This window comes from Ambystoma mexicanum, chromosome 12 (genome assembly GCF_040938575.1).
Source record: "Ambystoma mexicanum isolate Mex_15411 chromosome 12, UKY_AmexF1_1, whole genome shotgun sequence".
NCBI lineage: Eukaryota > Metazoa > Chordata > Amphibia > Caudata > Ambystomatidae > Ambystoma > Ambystoma mexicanum.
This window is the reverse complement of record NC_090936.1, coordinates 1,249,741,970-1,249,763,629: the sequence shown is the minus strand read 5'-3', so window position 1 is coordinate 1,249,763,629 and position 21,660 is coordinate 1,249,741,970. Positions and strand designations below refer to the sequence as shown.

The 21,660-nt window shown below is 44.1% G+C and overlaps 1 pseudogene; it reads left to right on the top strand.

Moving 5' to 3' along the window:
• The first annotated feature begins 1,068 nt into the window (after nt 1-1,068).
• LOC138513131 (GTP-binding nuclear protein Ran pseudogene) lies at nt 1,069-1,476 on the top strand (annotated as a pseudogene).
• Nucleotides 1,477-21,660: the final 20,184 nt, after the last annotated feature.

Sequence of the window (21,660 nt, the reverse complement as noted above, 5' to 3'; positions counted from 1 at the left end):
ACAGTCAGTGTATACTCACTTTTATTAACAATTCTAATCTTCATGTGTTTTAAGTGCAATGCATTAGTTACGTGGGGTCTGTGCTCCATTGTTAACTCAAATGTTCTATGTTGGAGTGTTTATGTATGGAAAGGTTCTAGAGTCTGGGTGTGGACAATTGGTGCCTGCTGTGTTGAGCAGAGCCTGCTGTCGCGTTTGCTCTGACCAAATGAACCCTGAAGACTCACTTTTATTCTGTGGCGTTTTCTTCACAATGCCGTATCTCGGCACAGGAGGATCTTACAAAATGTTCTTGAAGGGTGCTCCAAACTATAGGTCAGCATTCCCACTGTAAAACACGCTTTAAACTGCACACAATATATTACAATGTGGCCTAATTCACGTCAATATCATGATGGCGTGGCAACAATAAATGACGGCATTCAGGGGAACAACAAAACCATACATGCCAACATTCTGTGACCAAAATTCTGTAGGAATCTTAAAATTTCAAAAATATTGAAAAAAATTGGTATTTGTTGCCACTAAATCGGTAGGCGGTAGGGTTGGCGGTAGGGTTGGCAAGTATGTAGCAGGTGCTGGAGAGAGGGGCGCTGCGTTGTGCAGCTACGCTGAAGAAATAGCATATTGAAATAGCATATTGCACTTGCAGGCGGGTGGAAGTGGCGAGACTCGCGCAGGGTGGGGCTGAAACATGCAGTTCCCCCCCCCCCCGGCTCCTGGCGCAAGCTCACACCTGCCAGAACTCATTAAGAGGAGTGGCTCGCCATTGCTTTAGCGGCTCGCCCCAGCATGTAGATGACTGGCACCGGGGAGCTGACGTACAGTGAACCATGTGGCCGTTGATATCCAGAAGTGCTGGAGTGGATCTCACGGGCACCTCTGACAGTCTGGGGAGGTTGCACTGGTGCACTGGCCTGCTAACTGCTGCCAGTAAGAACACACCATTATAAAAGCAGCAGCTTGGACACATCCCCACTGAAGAACGTTCCTCGGATTCTGTGTACTTGCGCACCCTGCAACCATGGCTGAAGGCTGCTAAATCCAGGCCAAAAAAAAAAAAGAATCATGTTTGACGTCACATCAAGAGTCACATATAAGAATGTCCCCAACTGGCATCGAGATCTCGTACGAGTCTGTGAAAACATCTCCATTGTGCTCTGTGGCAACAAAGTGGATATTAAAGACAGGAAGGTGAAGACGAAATCCATAGTCTTTCACAGGAAGAAAAATCTCCAGTACTACGATATTTCTGCCAAAAGTAACGACAACTTTGAAAAACCCTTTCTGTGGCTTGCAAGAAAGCTAATTGGTGATCCCAACTTGGAGTTTGTAGCAATGGCAGCCCTCGCACCCCCTAAAGTAGTTATGGACCCAGCATTGGCAGCACAGTATGAACAAGATTTACAGATTGCCCAAACCACTGCACTGCCAGATGAAGACGACGATCTGTGAGGGAGTGCGGCTGGAGCCCAGCGTCAGAAGGCAACTGTCCTGTGACGTCGATGGTGCAGCGTGTTTGCCACTTTATTTTCTAGCTGAGAAGAACATGTGATTAATCTTTGGGATGCTGAAGGAGACGAATGGGCTTCGGAGTGAATGTGGTAGTAAAATGAATTCCTTCATATTTTGGACCTGCGTATTAAGCTGTTTTGGACTGCAATTACTATACCCCTCAAGTTTCAAATCTAATTTAAAGACTGCTAAAGTCACATCACTTCAGTGGTGAACCCTGTTTGTTACTGTCATTCCCGTTCCATTTTTCGTTTAGACCATAATAAAGTTGTATATCAAATACCTAAGCAAGTGAACTTTTGTACACTGTAAGTACTTATTTTAAGGATGCAGTTCTTGTGGAACCACCAGTACTGTTTTCTGTTTGTTTTAATTGATTCTCTGGTTCTGTGGCACTGTAAAGACACTAGTGCATTACCCTGTGCATTGAACATGCTACTTGAAAGGACTTGTTGCTCTGCTGGTTAGTGTGAAGGTGACTCCATGTTGGCCATTTAAACCATGTTGAAATGTTGCTCTTGTCTGCAGCTGCAGATGTTCACTATTTGACAGGTCATTCCTACTCCTGTCCGTCTTTTGGACCTCCGCTAGGAAAAGGGGCACCTCGAGATACTATGTAGCAGTCCAAAACATTACTGTTGGTGCTATCCAAGCTGGTGCAACCGCTGGCTTTAGTATCGTTGGAACATGGCATACAAGTTGCAGCTGGTTCATATGTGTCCAAACAGATGCCACTTCTACACGCCAATTCTAGCCTTTCATTTTGATTGGTTTGGCAAAATGATAATTTGGGTGCTTCCAGCTGTCATCCGGGGTGTGTACAGAGATGGAATATTGAGCAAAATAGATTGCATTGTGAATGGTTTGTAATGTGGGAATTAAAATGTTGGAGAGCTTGGACTCACACGGACCCAATGTCCACATATTGGCTAATAATAAAATATTTAAAACCCGTAAAAATCAGTATTTGTTGCCACTAAATCGGTATTTGCTGCCAACCTTAAAGATGTTTCGTCGAGTGTCTTTGCCACAAGGGATGACCCTTAACAATTTTTCAAGGAGCTTCTTTGATACATGGGCTGAGCCCACCCTTACATATTTCTGGAGAAGCGGCATTACTGCAAGGGATGACCCTTAACAATTTTTCAAGGAGCCACTTTCCTATCAGGAAAACGTAACACATTCTTAGGGGATCTTTTTTGTTTATTGTTTAAGGTTGGACTTAAAACCAGGAATGGGAAACATATCAGGAATAGATGCCACGGCCTCACTCTGGGTGTTTTGGGTGGGCCTTTCATGTGGCAGCATGGAATTGCTGCATTTGTGCCCCTTAGCCTCTCCTCTCACATGCTGCATGAAGCTTCAGCTCCCAGAGACAACGGCATGGCAGATTCAGCACACCTGGGAAAATAAATCTCAGGACACATGGTAGGACCAATTACTAATCCCCTAAATTCTAGTGACTCAGGGCTCCCCTACTCAATGGCGTGTTCTCTCTCCATGTGCCTCAGAATGTCTGTGCCATGAAGTGGGGCCCTCTGCCCAGTCCCAAAATAGCCCCATAAACTGTGCATTTCACCTGGGGATCGAATTTTCTATCCGAAAAACTCCCCTAACAGAGCAGCAAAATATTGCTAAATCGCTGAATCTTTCGTTGGCCCACTGGATTGTTCTGCATCACCGTAGGTTAGATCTGGGTGTAATTCTTATGCTTGAATGTGAGAACCAACTTCCACATACTGAGTCATAGAATGACTCTATGTACAGATTGAATAACATATGTGACAGGATTGACCATAAGGTAATATCAAATGTAGGGCGAATGGGCACTGACTCACTATTCCCCACCATAATCTTCTGATAGGAACCAACAAAAAAGGATCGAAGCTAGTAGGGAATATGTCTTCCCATCCCTAGTCGATTAGAATTTAAAATTTCCTAGACATCTAGCAGCACCAGGAGAAAGGCGACCATCTTGTCCAGAATGGGGAAAACATCACCCAGCATGTGCAATGTCACCATCAGAAGCTTTTTTCAAGAGACAAATTCACCAATCTAACAAAATACTCCGGAAGTAGAGTGCAGCATCCTGGGACTTCAGTTAGGTGAGACACATGGAGCAGGAACACTCAGGGTGCAAGTTGGTAGAAAAGGAAACTGCCTTCTTCCCATGTTTGTGCTTACTGCTAACGCTCCAAACCCACGCCTACAGTGCCAGGAATGGAATACCTCACTGCTTCATTTAAGACTGGTGCATATTATACGCTTAACTTTCACTCCTGAACAGAATAATCTGCACTAATGGTGCCAGAAAACAACACCCAAACTTCAATACCCAATCTTGTCAAAAGAGTATGCTATAAATAATGTACAGTATTTACACTGCACACCTTGTTGCTTACCAAATTACCCTAAGCCTTACATGCTTACAATGAATAGCAATGCTCCTCATAGACTTACCCAACGCTTTAATGCTCAGTTCCCACCCTTAATTAAACATATTTGGCCTTTGCCAATCACACTCGCGTAACCTTTGCCACTTCAATAGTTTAACCTAACCAACGTGTAACTTATCTTATAAGCAATCATGTTATCTTGCACACACGCGTACCCTTGTTACTTTAATGGTCGCCCATAACCAACGTGTAACTTGTTTAGTAACTTGTTTAGTAACTTGTTTAGTAAGCAATTGTTTTGTCTTGAGCACATGCGTAACCCTTGTTATGTTAATGGTTTTACCTAACCAACGTGTAACTTATTTTATAATTCTTCATTTTATCATTACCAGCTATGATGCATGTGATATAAAGTTGATTAATCAACCCCTTCCAGACCTAGAATGTTCACGCAATCCATTCCCACATTATAGAAGCATGTTCCTTATGAGAATCCAGACACACAATTAAGCACTAAACGTGGCGATGATCAGTCACCACCGTAGTGTTTAACATTTTCCCAGAAACGGTGGTGATCAGACTCCGCCATTGAGAAAGTTTCCAAGATATTATCCTGCACACATATGTACACCTATAGCATTTTGCATTCTATGACTTAATTCATAAATGAGTATTACACTCAAGAGACCTCATTTAGAGTATTTGCACATGCAGTCACAAACATCATTATCAACATTTGCACCATAATGCATTTACAATGACTAATCCCCCACACTAACGTGAGATGGGGGTTTAGATTCTATTAAAGACGAGGAGGCGATTATTATGCATTACAATCTTTACTCTGAAACCACAGCAGCAAAGAAAAAACTTTTACAAACAAAAAAGTTGTAAAGAACAGAACTAAATAGAGTTCAATGTCAATGTAAGGGAGCTCCCCAATCCATCATGGAGGACAGGTCATGCCCTGCAGGCGACCAATGAGCAGGGACCCTTCCTTATATAAGTCCATTACTCTAATCCCAATTCCTCTTTCTGTAGCTGTCTTGAACCAGACGTCCACTGCACAGATCAGACGATAAACGATGAAGGCAAATCCAGCGAAGTTCTCGTACCACGCACTCCATAACTTGTAACTGCGAGTCACACTCCTGATCAGAACCTCAACTCGTAGCTGTAAGAACAACAAGCAAGAAGGGTGGGTGGTTGGGAATAACAACAAACCAAAGAATGTTCTCACTTGAACCACTTGTGTACATGCGTATCACAATTGACATATCATATCCAGGGTGGGAGGGTGGTATAATAATCGCCTCCTTGTCTTTAATAGAATCTAAACCCCCATCTCACGTTAGTGTGGGGGATTAGTCATTCTATGACAACACAGGAGGCTCATATTATGCAAGTTCAAAGCCCTTGCATCTCATTAGTACAACATGATCCATACCATAGAGCCAATAATAAATAATAAAATAAAATAATAGGAAAGGAAACATTTTAAAATGCTTTCATTAAATTAATCAGCTGATCGTAAGAGAATTGCCCAAGACTAGGTTGCCCGAAAAACTGTCTTATAAGGCATAGTCAAATCCTGCAAGAAAACAGGAAAATGTGCCAATTCCAGCGTTCCTTACAGGCCACCAAAACCAACTGGTTAAAAGAGGGGAAAACATTGAACAAAGTTCTCCTATACTAATAGGTTAGGACAAAACTCATCTGAAATAAACACCTCTGTTGTCCAATCAAACATTTAAAACACCTAAATTCATACCATCTTTGGGAACCTAGAAAGCAAACCAAAGAAAATCAGCACCTAGCTCTCCTGGAGATAAAGAAAAATACCCCATAGGGGTGAAAGTCTTGTAGGTTCCATCCCATGCATTAAAGGAAGATATCGCAGAACTAAACTGGGGAACCAAGAGGGAAAGACAAATCTTCAAAAGGTAAAATGGGAGTAAAAAGTAATTTATAAATTTGTAATAGGACAACCCATCCTGAGCAGAGCTGTAAAGCAATAGAATTAACCCACAATTGTCTTCAGACATATGTGTATACTAAGGAGGGATGTCTTCTGGAGGCAGAAACAGAATGGAAGAGAGGGCCCCACCTGAGAAGCTAAACCCGTCAAACCGCCAACACGGAGACCTTCAGACCTCCCAAACTCTTGAAGAAGGACTCTGCTGCCATGACAAAAGGCAGAGATTTACAAACGTGATCCTTAAGAGGCCAAACTTGGCAAGGAGAAAAAATGCATCCGACATCCAATCGCTACCATTATAGTGATATCTAAACCCCCTTGTAGATATGCCCGGAGCTTGAACCTTGTTCCCTCCTCCCTGGTGATAAACCCCCTAGTGGAGGACACCAAAATTCCAAAGTCTTAGCAAGACTCTAAACTGCAAAGAACTGATCACTAAACAGTTAAACTGAAGTTGCACACCAGGAGAGGTCCAACCTATATTTCAGCCAATTTGCAGATCCTTGAAGCTCACAGCACCCTGAGCTGGCACCTTACTGCAAAAACAAACTCTTGAGAAAAACTCAAAGGTCCATCTGCCAAGCAGGTGACTATGAGAATCAAGTCATTAACTAAATATATATCCCCGCCCACTGGGAATAGCACTGGCAGACACCTTCTGATAGTTAATGTAGGGACGCTGGAACGCATCGTGATAGAGGGTCATAATAACGTGGATGGGGGGATTAGTATCACTCCCAAACCCCTCTATCCCACCAAGGGATATTGAGCCCTCCGAAAAGAGGAGAAACCTCCCTCACTTATGCAAGGGAAAAACCTTGCAACCCAGAAGAAGGCTACCCTGAGGACCATATTTAAGCCACGCTTTACACCCTTAAGAGAAATAAATACACTCTAGCACCTCTAACCAAACCCTGACCGTGGACGTGCTCCGCTTAACTTATTGAAATACCAGAAAGTAGCCCAAAGGAAAGTAACTGACGGGAGGGAAATGCACAGTGCGAGTCTGCACTGGTCACGCGTCAGAACTCCTGTAAAAAGGAAAAACGGAAACCATCGGGTGTTACTCTCAGAGGTGTAATACTATGATGCAATTTCCCCCAAGGATGGCGGGAAGGGGAATGAGGGGGAAAGGACTCTGGGATAACTATCAATGCCCCGTAAATGTAAGGTTGAGAAAGAAATCTGGGACCACTGGCCCTCAAACCCTGAGGTCTGAGTCACTGAATTCATGTGAGGCTGACTGGCCACTAAGGGAATCAGGGGAAAGAAAAAACTAAGCACATTGTCCATAGCAAAACAGTACTTATACAGTACTACGAACCCTCAGGTATACAAGTGGTGCTTATCACTACTACGAACGTTGTGTGGTGAGGTGTTCACTTATCGATCTTAGCAGGATAAAAGACTGATTTAGACCTTTCCAAAACTAGGAACCTGTATCAGTAGGTTCAGCACGTATATGAAAAACAGCACTCTATTTGCTGTACTATAGAAAAAATATATATATAAATGTATATAAATGTATAACTAAAGAGGTTAAGCAACGCTCTTGAGGGTACAGAAGCCTGCTTGTACTCCTCGAGCAGAGGAGAAGTTGCAACACACTGTTAGACGGTTAGCTGAACCATAGGCCAAGCTTTGGTAGGAAAACCATGGGGCAGGCGCCATAAATGTATTATTTGGCAACTCGTCTATCTGATACCATCAAGTGTTTCCAAACACTCCATCCAAGTAAAACATGGTTGCTCAACTTGTCATGCAACAAAACTGAACAGTTACCCTCGAGCTGACCCTGTCTCCACCAAAATCCAATAGAATAATGAACGTCCAATGGGACAAAAGTAGGGGGAAAAACATGTCCCCACCAAAGAGGCTTAAACCCTGCAGACCTCAATAGAGGCATAACGCATCATCTTTATTTTCTTCCTCATGTTGAGAGAAAAAACTGCGGCTTAATCAGCGCAGGTATTGGGTGGAGCAATTGGTATCGGGGAAAGCAAAACCTAAGGAAAGGACTGAGTTGTCCTGAAACTAACTAAGGTAAAGGGCAACAGAATTTTAACGAAAAGACGAAGGTTAACACCAGTGGCTAGAGAGGAAGGTACAACCCCCCACATGGGTCTGTTTACAACCACCTCCACACATTCTTTTCTTTAAAGAACTTAATAAATAAATAATATATAATATATAAAATAAAATATATAAAATATATAAAATATCCAAAGAAGAGGGGTTACGCCCTCACAGGGGTCCGGACCCCCGGCCCTTATAGACGCTGATACCTACTGAGCTATGCAGGCTACTGACCATTCTGCAAATGCAAATGTGTTCCAGTCATCACTGAACCTATTATTTAGCAAAAGTACACTGAGCAAGTGCTCCTCCAACAGCTCGCCCGAGCAGGGCGTGATAACCAGCAGTACACGAGGGGGTAACCTCGCATTAGAACTCAGGCAGAACCTGAAACCGAGCAGGTTATGGCACACAAACAGCCATATGCAGCACACAAAACAAAGTTGCCAACTTTAAGCGAGGAATACACTGAGCAAATGTACCTCAAACTGTGCACCCCAGCAGGGTGGAACCACCAGTATACGAGGGGCCACCTCGCAGCAAAACACAGGCAAGACCTGCCACCGAGCAGGTGACGGTACCTTTCCAGGGATATTGACATCTGCCACCAGCCGCACGTAAACAAAAAACTGCCAAGTTTAAGGGAGGAATACACTGAGCCAGTGTACCTGAAACTGCTCACCCCAGCAGGGTGTGGAACCCAGCAGCAGACGAGGGGTTAAACTCGCCCTAGAAAACTCAGGCAGAACCTGAAACCGAAACAGGTTATGGCACCTACAGTGAACGCAAATCACCATGCCCTGAGCATCACCTAAATAAATAAATAAATAAATAAATAAATAAGAAAAGAAACAAAAAACCAACAGAATGGCTGCGTATGAGGCTCTTCAGTAGGTGAACTGGTGTTAATATAAGCTGAAAATATCAAATTAAAACACCAAATAAAATATACATTTTTAAATATATATATATATAAATACATATCTTTGGGGCACTGATTTTCATCAGGCAAAGTGAGTGGCACTCTTCACAGTCGTTTTGATAAATATAGCATCCGGATTCAAAAATGTCGTTTGGTAGAAAAAAGTTTTCTTTATTTGGATCCTTACAACTCGGGAAGCTAAATTTAAAAGTTAAAATTACAGGCCATCAAAATATGGCACTCCCATAGTGCAAAAAAGTGCGCGTTTTCGGGCGTTAACGCGTTTTGCGGCAAATCTCGCCGCTTGTTCACAACTGCAAGCCCCCAACAACCAGTGAGTTTTAAAACATTAGTGTAGAGCATACGGGAAACACTGGAGATTATTTTAGTCAAAATAAAAGAAGGACTCCCTTAGCCAATGCACATCTTGTCTAGCAAAAGCATGGTGGCCATCTTATAATGTGACAGAGGTAGTGCTTTTGACTCTTCTATGCAGCTTTTCTACACAACACAGCTCTTGACCAGTTTTTGATTGAATCATGTAATGTTAAAATCTTGGTGCTTGACTGTGCTTTCCATGCTTTCCTCTTTTCCTATACATTTGATTCTAATTTAATGCTTGTTTTTACAAAATTTACAAGAAAAAGCCATTTAAGAAATAAAAAAGGCTACCACAAAAACCAAACATTGCTAATGGTTGTTTTCTCACCCCATGTTTTGGATCCTTGTACCTTTGCATGGGGCACCTAGGAAGGTTGAATCATTTACTGCCTCAAATCGTTAGCAGCATAAAAATTTAGGGAGGACAGGACCACCCAATGTATACATACCTTGATCATTCAGCCCACTATATCCTGTCCGACTCTAGGGCTGTCCCTCCAGTTATAAATAAAGCTTTTCTACACAAGACACATGAACAGTACCCCTCGTGCATCGAATATTTTGAATTGTGCTTGAGTATCCTCTGTTTTGGGGATTCCGTGCATTTTTGAAAACACAGTATCTGACATTTCAAATCTAATGTCATATAGATGCCCGACTTGCCACAAAATTATAAACAGCCACATAGACATTTAACGGTATTTTGACACAGAGTTCTACCAAACAGGTGCACAATGCACTAACAGGGTTATGGGCCACCCAGCCCCAATGTGCGATTAACGCCTAGTGGCATAGCATTGACTTTCTCGGAAACCTTTGTATTTCATGAAATGCATATTGCACCAATGGCTATGTTGGTTAATGATCCAGTTGTCCCATCTTTGGCTTACAATCGGCAGCACAGTTCTTATACTACGCAGTGCATTGGGATCCTATGATATGTGGGTAGCAAGATGATGCATACTACAGTGGCAGTCATTCTGATAGTGTGGCTGTCTTCATTGCTCTCCAATTAATAAGGTGCATAGTGCAAAAGGCGACAAGCGCCAAACTTTTTCTAATTTAGCAGTGTGATATTATTCGTAAATAATGCATTGGAATCCTTACGTGCCAACATGTCGATAGACCACATCATGAGTTGGCAACAATTATGATGATTCCATAAGGTGCATAGTGCAAATAGCGACAAGCGCCAAACCTTTTCTGATTTAGCAGCATGGTATTGTTCATATAAAAGCCTTGGAATCCTTAAGTGCCAATATACCGGGAAACCACATCATGCAGTAGCAATGATTGTGATCATGTTCCTGTCTCTGATGATCTAAAATGTGTAAAGTGCATAGTGCAGTAGCAGCAGTATTGGTCAGCATAACAATGCATCACGACTGAAACTTTCAGTTGGCAGCATAGTTGGTTTTGTGCAAAATTGCATTAGACTCATAAAGTGCCTACATATCCATAAAGTGCAAGGTGCAATAGCAGCAATTCTTATCAGTTGCATACTTATTCCATAAAATCATTTCTGAATTTCCCATTGCAAAATGCATTGAACTGCTGCTTCCAGTGTGTCTCGCACGGAACCTAATCATATAATTCTTTACCAAATTGCACATTTACTAGTTTTGGCCTGTAATGGCATGTTTAAAAGAACCACAGTTCTTAGCATACTTGCAGATGCTGCATCGAGTGCATTTGAAAAAACCCTTCTTTTGATTTAATAACCAGCTTTTCTTGTTGGTGTCTTCTTCTTTGATCATATAACTTTGAACCAGAGAGTCTTTTATAGATCGATTCCTTCTAAAAGTGATCTGAGGGCCGGTCTTTAGGTTACTACGAAGATCTTGGTCCACCATGAGGATTTTCCAATGGTTGTTGAGAATTCGCCTAAACGCAGGTGCCTGAGTGTCAAAAGTTAGGATCAGGCGAGTACTGTCTTTCTCCGTCTACGTCAGGTCCTTCCTCTCGGATCCTGCTATGATACTTGATTGTTCTTTTGATCTGGCTTTGAGATATGCTCTCTCACTCACTCTCTTGGGATACAGTTGTTTTGAGAAGCCATGAGCCGTAGTTTTACTTTCTCTGTCGTAGGATTCCAGTGTGGTGTTGTTTCTTCTCAACCTGATAAATTCTCCATACGGAACACTCCAAATAAGGTATTTGTGGTCTCCGCTGTTCGCATGCAGTGGTGTATTTGACCCTGTAGCTTTTCTATGTAGCTCACGAGTTATCTTCTCATTCATAATTCTCACGTTGACATCGAGGAAGGTGATTAATGTGCGACTATGCGTTTCCGTGAATTGGAGATTGTTCTTGTTGAGGTTCAAACGGTTGACAAAGTCCACCCAACCATGCTCCGTCCCTTTCCAGATAATGAAGAGATCATCAATGTATCTCAGCCATAAAATAACATTGTCTGTGTATTCACGATTACTGTCTGTCCAGACTTCAAGTTCCTCCCAAGCGCCCTTCGTTGGATTTGCATAAAATGGCGCAAAGGTGGTGCCCATAGCAGTTCCCTGCAACTGTTTGAAGTACTCATTGTTGAAGAGGAAGACATTGTTTGTAAGGCACAGTTCAATCATCGAGAGTACCATTTGCGTGTGTTCCAAATAGTTTAGGGATCTGGTGTGAAGATAGTGTTGACACGCCTGTTTCCAGTACTCATGGCCAATAGATGTGTAAAGCGAAACCACATCCATATTGGCCAACAAATATGGCTTTTCCCATGGTATGTCTTCGATCCTAGATAGGAAATCCGTCGTGTCTCTTAGGTAGGACAGAAGCACAGAGACAAAAGGAAAGAGGACTTCGTCTATATACTTGGACATATTTTCCAAAGCTGACCCTATCAAACAAACAATGGGCCTCCCTGGTGGTTTTCTCATGTTCTTATGTACCTTGGGGAGAAAATAGATTGTTGGTGTAATGGAGTTAGTGGTCGATAAGAACTTGCGACTCTCTTCGGTTAATAGGCCCTTTTCTTCCCATTCCGCAAGGAACATACTGATCTTATTTTCCAATTCTTTAATGGGGTTGGTTTTGATCCTTACATAGCATTTTTTGTCATTGAGCTGTCTGTATGCCTCTCTTATATAGTCTGTTCTGTTTTGTATGACTATGTTTCGCCCTTTATCAGATGGTTTGATAATGCAGTTTTTTAGTTCCTGTAGCTCCTGTAATGCTTGTCTATCTTGGGCTGACATGTTATCCTTTGGGATTTGATTTTTTTCTTTCCTCTGTAGATTTTTAAGGTCTTCGACTGCTAGACTCTGAAATGCCTCAATGTTGTTCCCAAGGTTGGCCATGGGGTTAAACCTTGATTTCAATTTCAGTTGGCTCTTAACTGTCCAGTCTGTTCTGATGTCAAGTTCATCAAAATCTATGGGTTCACCATCATTACCCACTTCTGTTCCCTTTTCCAAATCTACCAGATCTGTTAGTGTATTCAACTCCTTGATCTTTACCTCAGTTTGGCCCGTTTCTTTTTCTTTAGGGCTTTTTTTGCATATGTTGGTCGCGAAGAATTTCATTAGACGTATCTTGCGTATGTATTGGTCAAAGTCTATTCTTGTTTGTACGTAGTCATTCTTGGCTTTGGGGCAAAAATTTAGACCCAGACTAAGTACCTTGGTTTGATTTTCAGTGAGAGCGTGTTCTGACAGATTAATTATTTTGAATTTGGTGTCGTCTTCATCTGGTAACTCACCTACTTTCCAGAGCGCAGCAATCTGGCCGGGGTATTGTTCGTTGCACTGCCTGCTCCTCTGCCCCCTCGTTGTTTTCGGCCACCTCTGCCTCTCCCTCGACTTTGATTTCCACCTCTTTGTGGCTTGTTTTTTCTGCCATCTTGGCCGTAAACGCATTTCGTCTAAAAAATTAATTTGGATATTCGGCTCGTCAGTCTCGCTGCTTGTTAAATCTGACTCTGAAGCTGATAAATTTTCACTTGTATTTTCCTCGATTACATCAGTGGATGTGGCTGATTTGGATAGGGATGCTTGTCTCAGTTGGACAAACCTTTTCACAAAGGTATAGACTCTTCCTCTTTCGTAGTCTTCTTTGTCTCGCAAAAATTTCCTCTGTTTCCTCTGTTTTATTTCCTCTTCATACTCGACCAAATTCTTTTCCATACTACTCTTGAGTTTCTTCCCTTCTTCTGTTTCATGTATCTTTTTTAATTGTTTTTCCACTTCACTTATTTTTTCCAATGTTTTAATGCGGTCAACACCTGCATACCTTACCAACAACTGTAAAAATGTTTTGGAGCATCCATTTGTTGCAACGCTCCATTCTTGCAGCATTATTGGGTCCAGTTCTTCCAAGGAGGGGATGGTAAGGATCCTTAGCCCTCGTGGGATTCTGCCCACCTCAATATCATTTTGTAGTGAGTGTTCTTCCCACCATTTGCTGATTTCCTTGCAATGCAGTTTTTCCAGTTCCTTTAGTAAACCAATTTCACTGTCACTCTTGGGTGCCATTACAGTGGGTGTGGTGGTGTTGCCGATTTGCAGAGTCTCATTGAACAATGATAGTGCTTGTGCCTTTCTGATTGCTTCTCTATTGCTCTGGGAGTTAGCCATGTTGTAAATCCTTTTAGGGAAAATCCTGTAAGTGGTCCGGTACTAACAATGTGTTTCCAATCACTTGTGAAGTGATGCTGATTTGAAAACACAGGATGCGACTGTGAAACTCTCAGGCACAGTGTTGATCGATCTGTGCTGGTCGTGGACCGGTGTGTTACATATACATATACATATAAAATACACATCCATATGTGTACACTGCCAATGGCGGGCCGCAAACCCAGGTCCCTCTGCATGGTAAAATTCAAAAGATGAGACCCCATATGTCTGAATTGGACGCATTCTCCCTGTTTGGAACTCATGACGAGACTTGAATCGATCTAGAAATGGCTAACTCATGTAGTGCTTTCCTCCATCCTCTCCCTCTACTCCCCTCTGTTTTTTCTTCGGTGTAGGAATTTGAACTGGGAATACGGGATAGAGTCTCAGGAGTAAGGCTGGACAGAATAATGAACTTATGAAGTGGCGACGATGGAACAAAAACACAGAGCGATCACGGTGTAACTATTAATGGGTAAAGGATAAGGCGAGATTTTTTCTAAGCCGTTATCTTTCGACTGAATGCGCCAGTAGACCTTTAACGGGCTTCTCCTTTCTCTTATACCTAGCACCCTCTCTAGTCTATTGAAATCCGTATTGACCCCGAACAAGCAGAGGATCCTTCCGATGCATCAGCAGTACACTAACTAGTGGACAAACTTTGGTTATCCACAAGGGTGAGTGAACAGTCATTTATGGTGCTAATAGTGATAGATAGGGCTAGAGTGATGGGTTGGCTCCCTCATTTCCCCTGCTTTCGACCTTCACTGCAGGTTCATTATGAGTTAGAGACTGTTTCCACTATGATTAGAACTGATCAACCTCCCCATTTTATATTCTTCCTTGCTCTTGTAAACCTTGAGTTGACTTCGATCGATTGCCATGATTTAACCATGGCTATTGCTGAATGCAGTTGTAGAATGGGCCATTAATATGCCTATTCTTGTTTTTTGTGTTTTGCTGCTCCTCAATAGGTGGTGGACCTTGTTTTCCCTTACCAAACGAACGGCAAAGGGACTTCAAACTTTGAATGAGTTGAATTGCAATTTGAAATGTGTTTATAGAGTGTTGTTTTTATGTATTGATTTTATTGCGAGCAACTACAATGAAGCTAGATTGAATTTTGCAGGCTACATCTATCCTTCAAGTAAGCCCCTGATGAATTTCCCTAATATTTCTGAAAATTACACATCGTACGGAAAGAAACATGTTGGGCAACAGGTGTGTGTGTTTTGAATGAAATTGATGTTGGATTCTGAGAGTGAGTGAACAGGAGAATAAGTGAGTTGTGTGAAACAAGGTATGACCGTGTGTGAGAAATTACACGACACAGTACACTTTCACAAGCTTTTTTGAACCAAAATCACTTAGTGTTTTAAACGAAGTATTGAGGTTGTCGCTTACAATCTAGTGATCTACTCTTTAGAGATCTATTGCTAATGTTTATGAACTAGGCAGTGAGCACACACCTTTGGTGTTCTCAAAGCATTTTTTTGTATTTTCTTGTATATTTGAATAATAAAATATGTAGATGTTTACAATTGAACTTGCATTGAAGTAATTCTTGCTCTTCTGCCGAATAGCGGACAATAGTTAAGAATAGGGACCACCGAGAGTGAGCAGCCACGAGTAGCACTAGCTGTGTTGTTACTTGTTTTGAAGGGTTACTTCCTTGATCTTGGGGGTGTGCTAGTGCTCCTTATCCCTCTATCTCTTTCTTTTGTTTGAATGCCCTCTGCATGGTAAACCTGCAACCTTCCCCTTGACCTATGTCGCTTGTGTGCTGAAACAGAAGCCTTCCTGAAACCATATATCCCTATATATATATATATACTAATGAATAATAATAGAGCCCAAAACAAAGAAAACATGGAGGCGTTCAATTTAAAAGAGAGGACAGCTGCACGTAGTAGAAATGCTCATTAAAGAGCTTCACTAAAGAAATGAGGGCCTAGCGCACTGCCTCCCAGCCATGTCTCAAGAACAGGCCTAGCCTGTGTGCCGCTGATTTCAAACGCGAGCAGCGTATAAAAAGAAAACACACACGCGACGCGTGTGAAGCGAAATGAAAATACACAGAGCTGCATTATAGCCATGACGCGCGTCGGTAAGAAGCTGAGCTTCTTAAACAGACCGCGCGCATCACTTAACAAACAAATGGGCAATGCGTGCTGGCTCCGGAGACTGGAGGCAGCCGCACAAGGATAAACCAAACCTCCCCTGAGGGGAAAGAATTTGAAGAACACGTGGGAATGCGGATTGGCTCCTGGGACTGGAGGCAGCCGCACCAAGATAAACAAACTGCCCTTGAGGAGGCGAAGTGACTGTAATTACACTGAACACGGCGAAAACGCTGCCCACTGTACTCAGCCAATTACTCATATTACGAGAAAATACAACACTCTTTCACTGGCACAGTGCAATAAATCACTTTCAATATACATAAATAACAGAAAAGAACACTCTAAACTCCCTAAATTCAACACAAAGGCAAGAACTAGGAGGAGTGACTTAGCTGTGGATTTCAGCAGCAAAGAAAGAGGAATTGGGATTAGAGTAATGGACTTATATAAGGAAGGGTCCCTGCTCATTGGTCGCCTGCAGGGCATGACCTGTCCTCCATGATGGATTGGGGAGCTCCCTTACATTGACATTGAACTCTATTTATTTCTGTTCTTTACAACTTTTTTGTTTGTAAAAGTTTTTTCTTTGCTGCTGTGGTTTCAGAGTAAAGATTGTAATGCATAATATGAGCCCCCTGTCTTGTCATAGAATTTTGCACCCTTATTATTTTTTTTTTATTGTAGTTTACAATTGTGGCTTACAATGTATCCTGTAGTGACAACTGCAAAAATGACCTGTAGCTTAACTCTTGTTATCAACTCCAATTGCCAAAGGCCTGACATGTCACCAAATAAATTCCTAAACATTCATTGCAGTTGTTGGCAAGACTATGATCTTTAAATGCCACACATGTTCTAAAGTCTTGTATTGTGGACAGCAACGGAGCCATCAATGACCTCATACTTGGCTAACAGCGCATCAACATCTGCATTTTTTATCTCAATCTGCTTGATATGAGGGCCTAACAAGCAAACAATAAATAAATAGATAGCAATTTAGTTCCCTTCATAAATAAAGCCAACCCTAAACACAGTAATTCCCCCCAGATCCACCCGAATTCACATAGATAGTTCGTAGTTCAAAGTATGCATGCAGCCTATCCCAACTTCACAAAGTTATATTGAGTACCTTCATACGCCGGCTTAATAGGAACTACAAATGTAACTGTGATCAGCACATGGCTCCGCTTGGAATGTGCATAACAGGTATTGCACACAGAGTGCCGAAGGTTTAACGCACATCAAAAGGAAAAGAAATAACAAAGCATGCTGAATGCACGCCATCTAACACGCCACACGCGTTCCAAGGTCCTTTTCTTCACTCTGCTGCTCATCATGTCAGCACCACCATGAATAGGAGAGAACCCCGGCTACTTGAGATCCAGAGAAAGGAACTCCAGCACCCCGACCTGCATGCCACGTTATCACTATGACATAATTGCCAACCCTACCGATTTAGTGGCAACAAATTCCGATTTTTGTAAAAAAAAAATGGAAAAATCTTTTTTTTAATTTTTTACAAAAATCGGTATTTGTTGCCACTAAATCGGTAGGCGGTAGGACTGCTTAAAAAGCGGTATCCTACTGCCTAAATTGGTATGGTTGGCAAGTATGAAAAACAAATTTTGGGATGTGGTTGTTGGATCCTGCTTTCCAGCCAAGGCTTCGGCGGGAAACAGGATGACGAGGCCCCAGGCTATCAGGGCCCGCTGCGCAGCACTAGCGGGAGCAATGGTGACACGTACACGCGCGTGTTGCTGTCTGCCCAGAACTGCCCTCGCTGAGCGGGTGCGGGGCTTTATTAGATATAAGATTCCTCCTTTATTTTAACCAAACATTAACAAAACAATGCATCAACGGGAAAGTTTCTCTTAATGTGAGTTCGGTAGTCTCTGTACCTCAGTCTCGGGCTGTTCTTCTACCACTCATAGTCTCTGAGACTGGCTGGGGGCCGGTGCACAGTTCTTAGTTCATATCGTCCACCCCTGGGTGCAATCCCCTGATTCCCCTCGGGTTGCTCACCTTCATAGTTCGACTCACCCAGCTCTGGTTCACTCGGCAATTCTTCCACTCCGTCTTCGATGGTCATTTCGCCTTCCTGGTGATTACTCTCCTCTCCCCTTAGCTGGTCATCTTCTTCTTCATGTTGTGGGGCACAATCCGTCCATAGGTCCTTTGGGACCGTCTTGAACCAAGATGGGTTTCTTGTGACTTGTCTCCGTCCCCTCCTGGCTGTTACCATGGTCCCGTGCCTTTGGGTTATAGTCCATGTGAGGGAGTCATATTGTGTGTCTAGTTTTGATTTGGATGGGTTTCTCACCATCACCACCTGGTCACCTACTTGGTGACGGGACCTTTTGGCATTTCTCTTGTTGCTCATGTGCTCGTTAGCCACGGTTCGTCTTAGTTCGCTGTGTGCCCTGTCGTACATGTCCGTGCTTGTGCGTGGGTGATGGGGAATGGATGAGTTGATGATGGTTCTGAACATTATGTCCGGCGGCGGTATCCCCGTTGTGCTGTGTGGTGTTGCCCTGTAATTCCTCAGGAATCTGTAGAGGCCCACTCTCCAGGGGCTTGAGGTGGCGCGCGACAGGCACAGGACTTTGTTTATTGTCCGCATGAAGCGTTCCACGTCGCCGTTGCCTGCGGCCATCTCGGCATAATATGGTGGTACTGATTATTGAGTTCGGTTAGGTAATTTTGGAACTCCTCTCCTTGGAATGGTGGACCATTGTTGCTCCAAATCCGGCTTTGGAGGCCGTAAGTGGTGAACATTTTCTCCATCGCGGGTATGACCACCTCCGCCGCGGTGGAGGTCACGATTTCAACTTCTGGGTATCTGGAGTGATCGTCGATCGCCACCAATAGGTGTGTGCCTTCTTGTATCTTACAGAAGTCTATGCTGATGGCGTCCCATCTTGAGGACCCTCGCTCCGCAGATAGTATGGGCTCGGGATTGGGCGGCGCCCCCCGTTATTTGGCATGGGAGACATGTATTGCTCAGTTGCTCCACTTTCCCATCAATCTGTGGGAACCAGACGCAGTGTCTGATCCGAGCCTTGGTTCTTACCATTCCTTGGTGAGCCTTGTGTGCCAATGCCACGATTCTGTCCTGCATGCTCGTGGGGATGACGATGCGGATCCCTCTTAGAATGAGCCCTTCTTCTTTAATTGATAGGTCTTGTCTCACTGCGAAGATGCCAGTAAGGAACTCCTTTGCTTCGGCCGTTCGATTGTGGATGTTTCGTAGGAAAGACTTCCATTCCCCCGAGATGATCGTGTCTTTGACTAGATTACAGCACGGATCGGCTTGCGTGGCCTCTACAATGTCTTCAATGCCAATGGCTCTTGGCTTCATTGTGTGGATCACCTGGCAAATGTGTTCCTCTGTTTCTTCCGCTGCCTGTATTTCCCCCGGTGTGGCTGCTCTCGGGTGTCTTGACAGGAAGTCGGCTTGGTTTCCACTGCCTGGCTGATATGCTAACTCGAAGTCATATTGTTGTAGGTGTAGTAACCACTTTCCTATTCGGGCTGGGGGATGTGAGAAGGAGCCAGTGAAGATTGGGAGTAGCGGTTTGTGGTCCGTGTAGGCCTTGAATTTTCGGCCGTAGAGATAGAGATGAAAATGGCAGCAGCCCCACAACACTGCGATCGCTTCTTTTTCGATATGAGAGTATTGTTGCTCCGTCGGCATCATGGTGCGGGAGGCGTATGCGATCGGCATTGACTCTCTTGTGTTGGCCACTTGTATGAGGATGGCTCCTAGGCCCACTGGGCTGGCATCAACGTACAGCTCGGTCGAGAATGTGGGGTCATAATATGCCATGGTGGTGTCTGCCGAGAGTGATGCCTTGATTTTCTCGAACGCTTATTGGCAGGCCCCACCTCCATTTCATGCTCGCCTTTGTGAGTTCCCTTAATGGTGCTGATAGCGTCGCTAGGTTGGGCATGAACCTCCCGCAGTAGGTTGCCAATCCTAGGAAACTGTGTACCTCCGTTAGTGTCATGGGGGGTGAGGCAGCTTGGATGTCTGCTACTTTTTGGGGGTCCGCCAAGATGCCTGCCCTGTTGAAGGTATACCCAAAGAAAGAGATCTCCTCCTTTAGGAACTCGCACTTGTCCTTGTGGATTGTTAATCCTGCATCCTCTAGCCTGCTGAGTAGCATGTGGAGTCATCGTATGTGTTCTTCCTTGTCGTTTGTGTGTATGAGGATGTCATCGCTGACATTCAATACCCCCCGAGATGCCGCGTATCACCTCCTGGATCGTTTGCTGAAATACTTCGGCTGCAGAGGATATCCCGCAGCTGAGTCGCTTGTATCTGCGTAGGCCAATGTGAGTGGAAAATGTTGTGGTGTACCTGGACTCACGGTAGAGTTTTAGTTGGTGATATCCGGCATTCAGGCCGACCTTCAAGAATACCTTGGATCCAGTGAGGTCCGCTACTATCTCATCGAGGGTCGGGCTGATGTGACGCTCCCGTTTTATCGCCTCATTGGGTAGGCGCATGTCAATGCATATTCTCACTTTCCCGGGCTGTTTGGGTTTCTTGGTGACTACCATCGGCGACACCCATGGTGTTGTTCGGGTCACTTCCTCAATGATGCCCGCATCCTCGAGTGCTCAGAGCTCTTTCTCCACCTGGTTTCGTATGTGGAATGGCGTTCTACGGTGTCGTACTGCTCGTGGTTGGATGGACTCGTCGATGTACAGCTTGATGGACTTCCCCTTGAGGCACCCGTTCCCCTTGAGGAGGTTTGGGTACTTCCCGAGGATGCTATCAATGTCCTGTGCTTCATTCGCCTCGCATATAAAGCTAAAGAGGCCGAGGTCCTCTGCCGCGTCTCCCCTTAGTAGACACTCAATTCCGGTGTTTACGACATAGATTTTGGACTGCAGCGACCTCGGACGATGAATTTGCCGTCTCGACTCGGCGAGCACTGGCCTGTTTCTTCTTCTTTCCCGAGGTTGAGCTGAGTGGGGGTGGGGCTTTTATTAGTAACGCCTTACGTCAGTGCGGTGCGGGACGTAAGGCGGATATAACAGTGGTGGGCTAATGTCATATGGGGGTGGGTGGGCGCTACCTACAGATACTTTGCATGTGCAAAGCAAATTTACTTGTATGGTGCCCCATTCCCGTCTCCTCAAAAGAATGCACAGCAGTGTGTTTTCAGCACTTTAAAAAATACAAGTGGTCCTATTACTTAAAAATTGAAATTCCGGAGGCCACCATGGGCCGTGCAGATGTCAGCAGCCTGAGCACTATGCTCCACACTCACCAGGACTAAAGGGGATCAAAGCTCCCCTGAAAGACCACCCCCAGGACGTATAAGGAGGAGCAGGATTTGTGGGAGCACCCAGAGCACACTACAGAGAAATCTGGAGAGCAGCAGCCCTCTAGGAGCCGGGGTACGGTGCACTGGGGCAGCCCATGGAAGTGAGGGGGGGCTGTGGTATCAGAGAGCTTTTGCAGGACCGGCATCTAGGGCAGCCCAATTCCGGCCCCTTGGACAGTGGCGGTGTGTGCCGAGAAGTGGGGAAGCTGAGCAAAAAGTCCCCAGAGGAGTGTGGACCACCAGGATTCACTGAAGAAGGCCAGGGGGAGGTGTGGGCCCCAGCTCTGGGGCGTGTGCCCGACACCCGGACG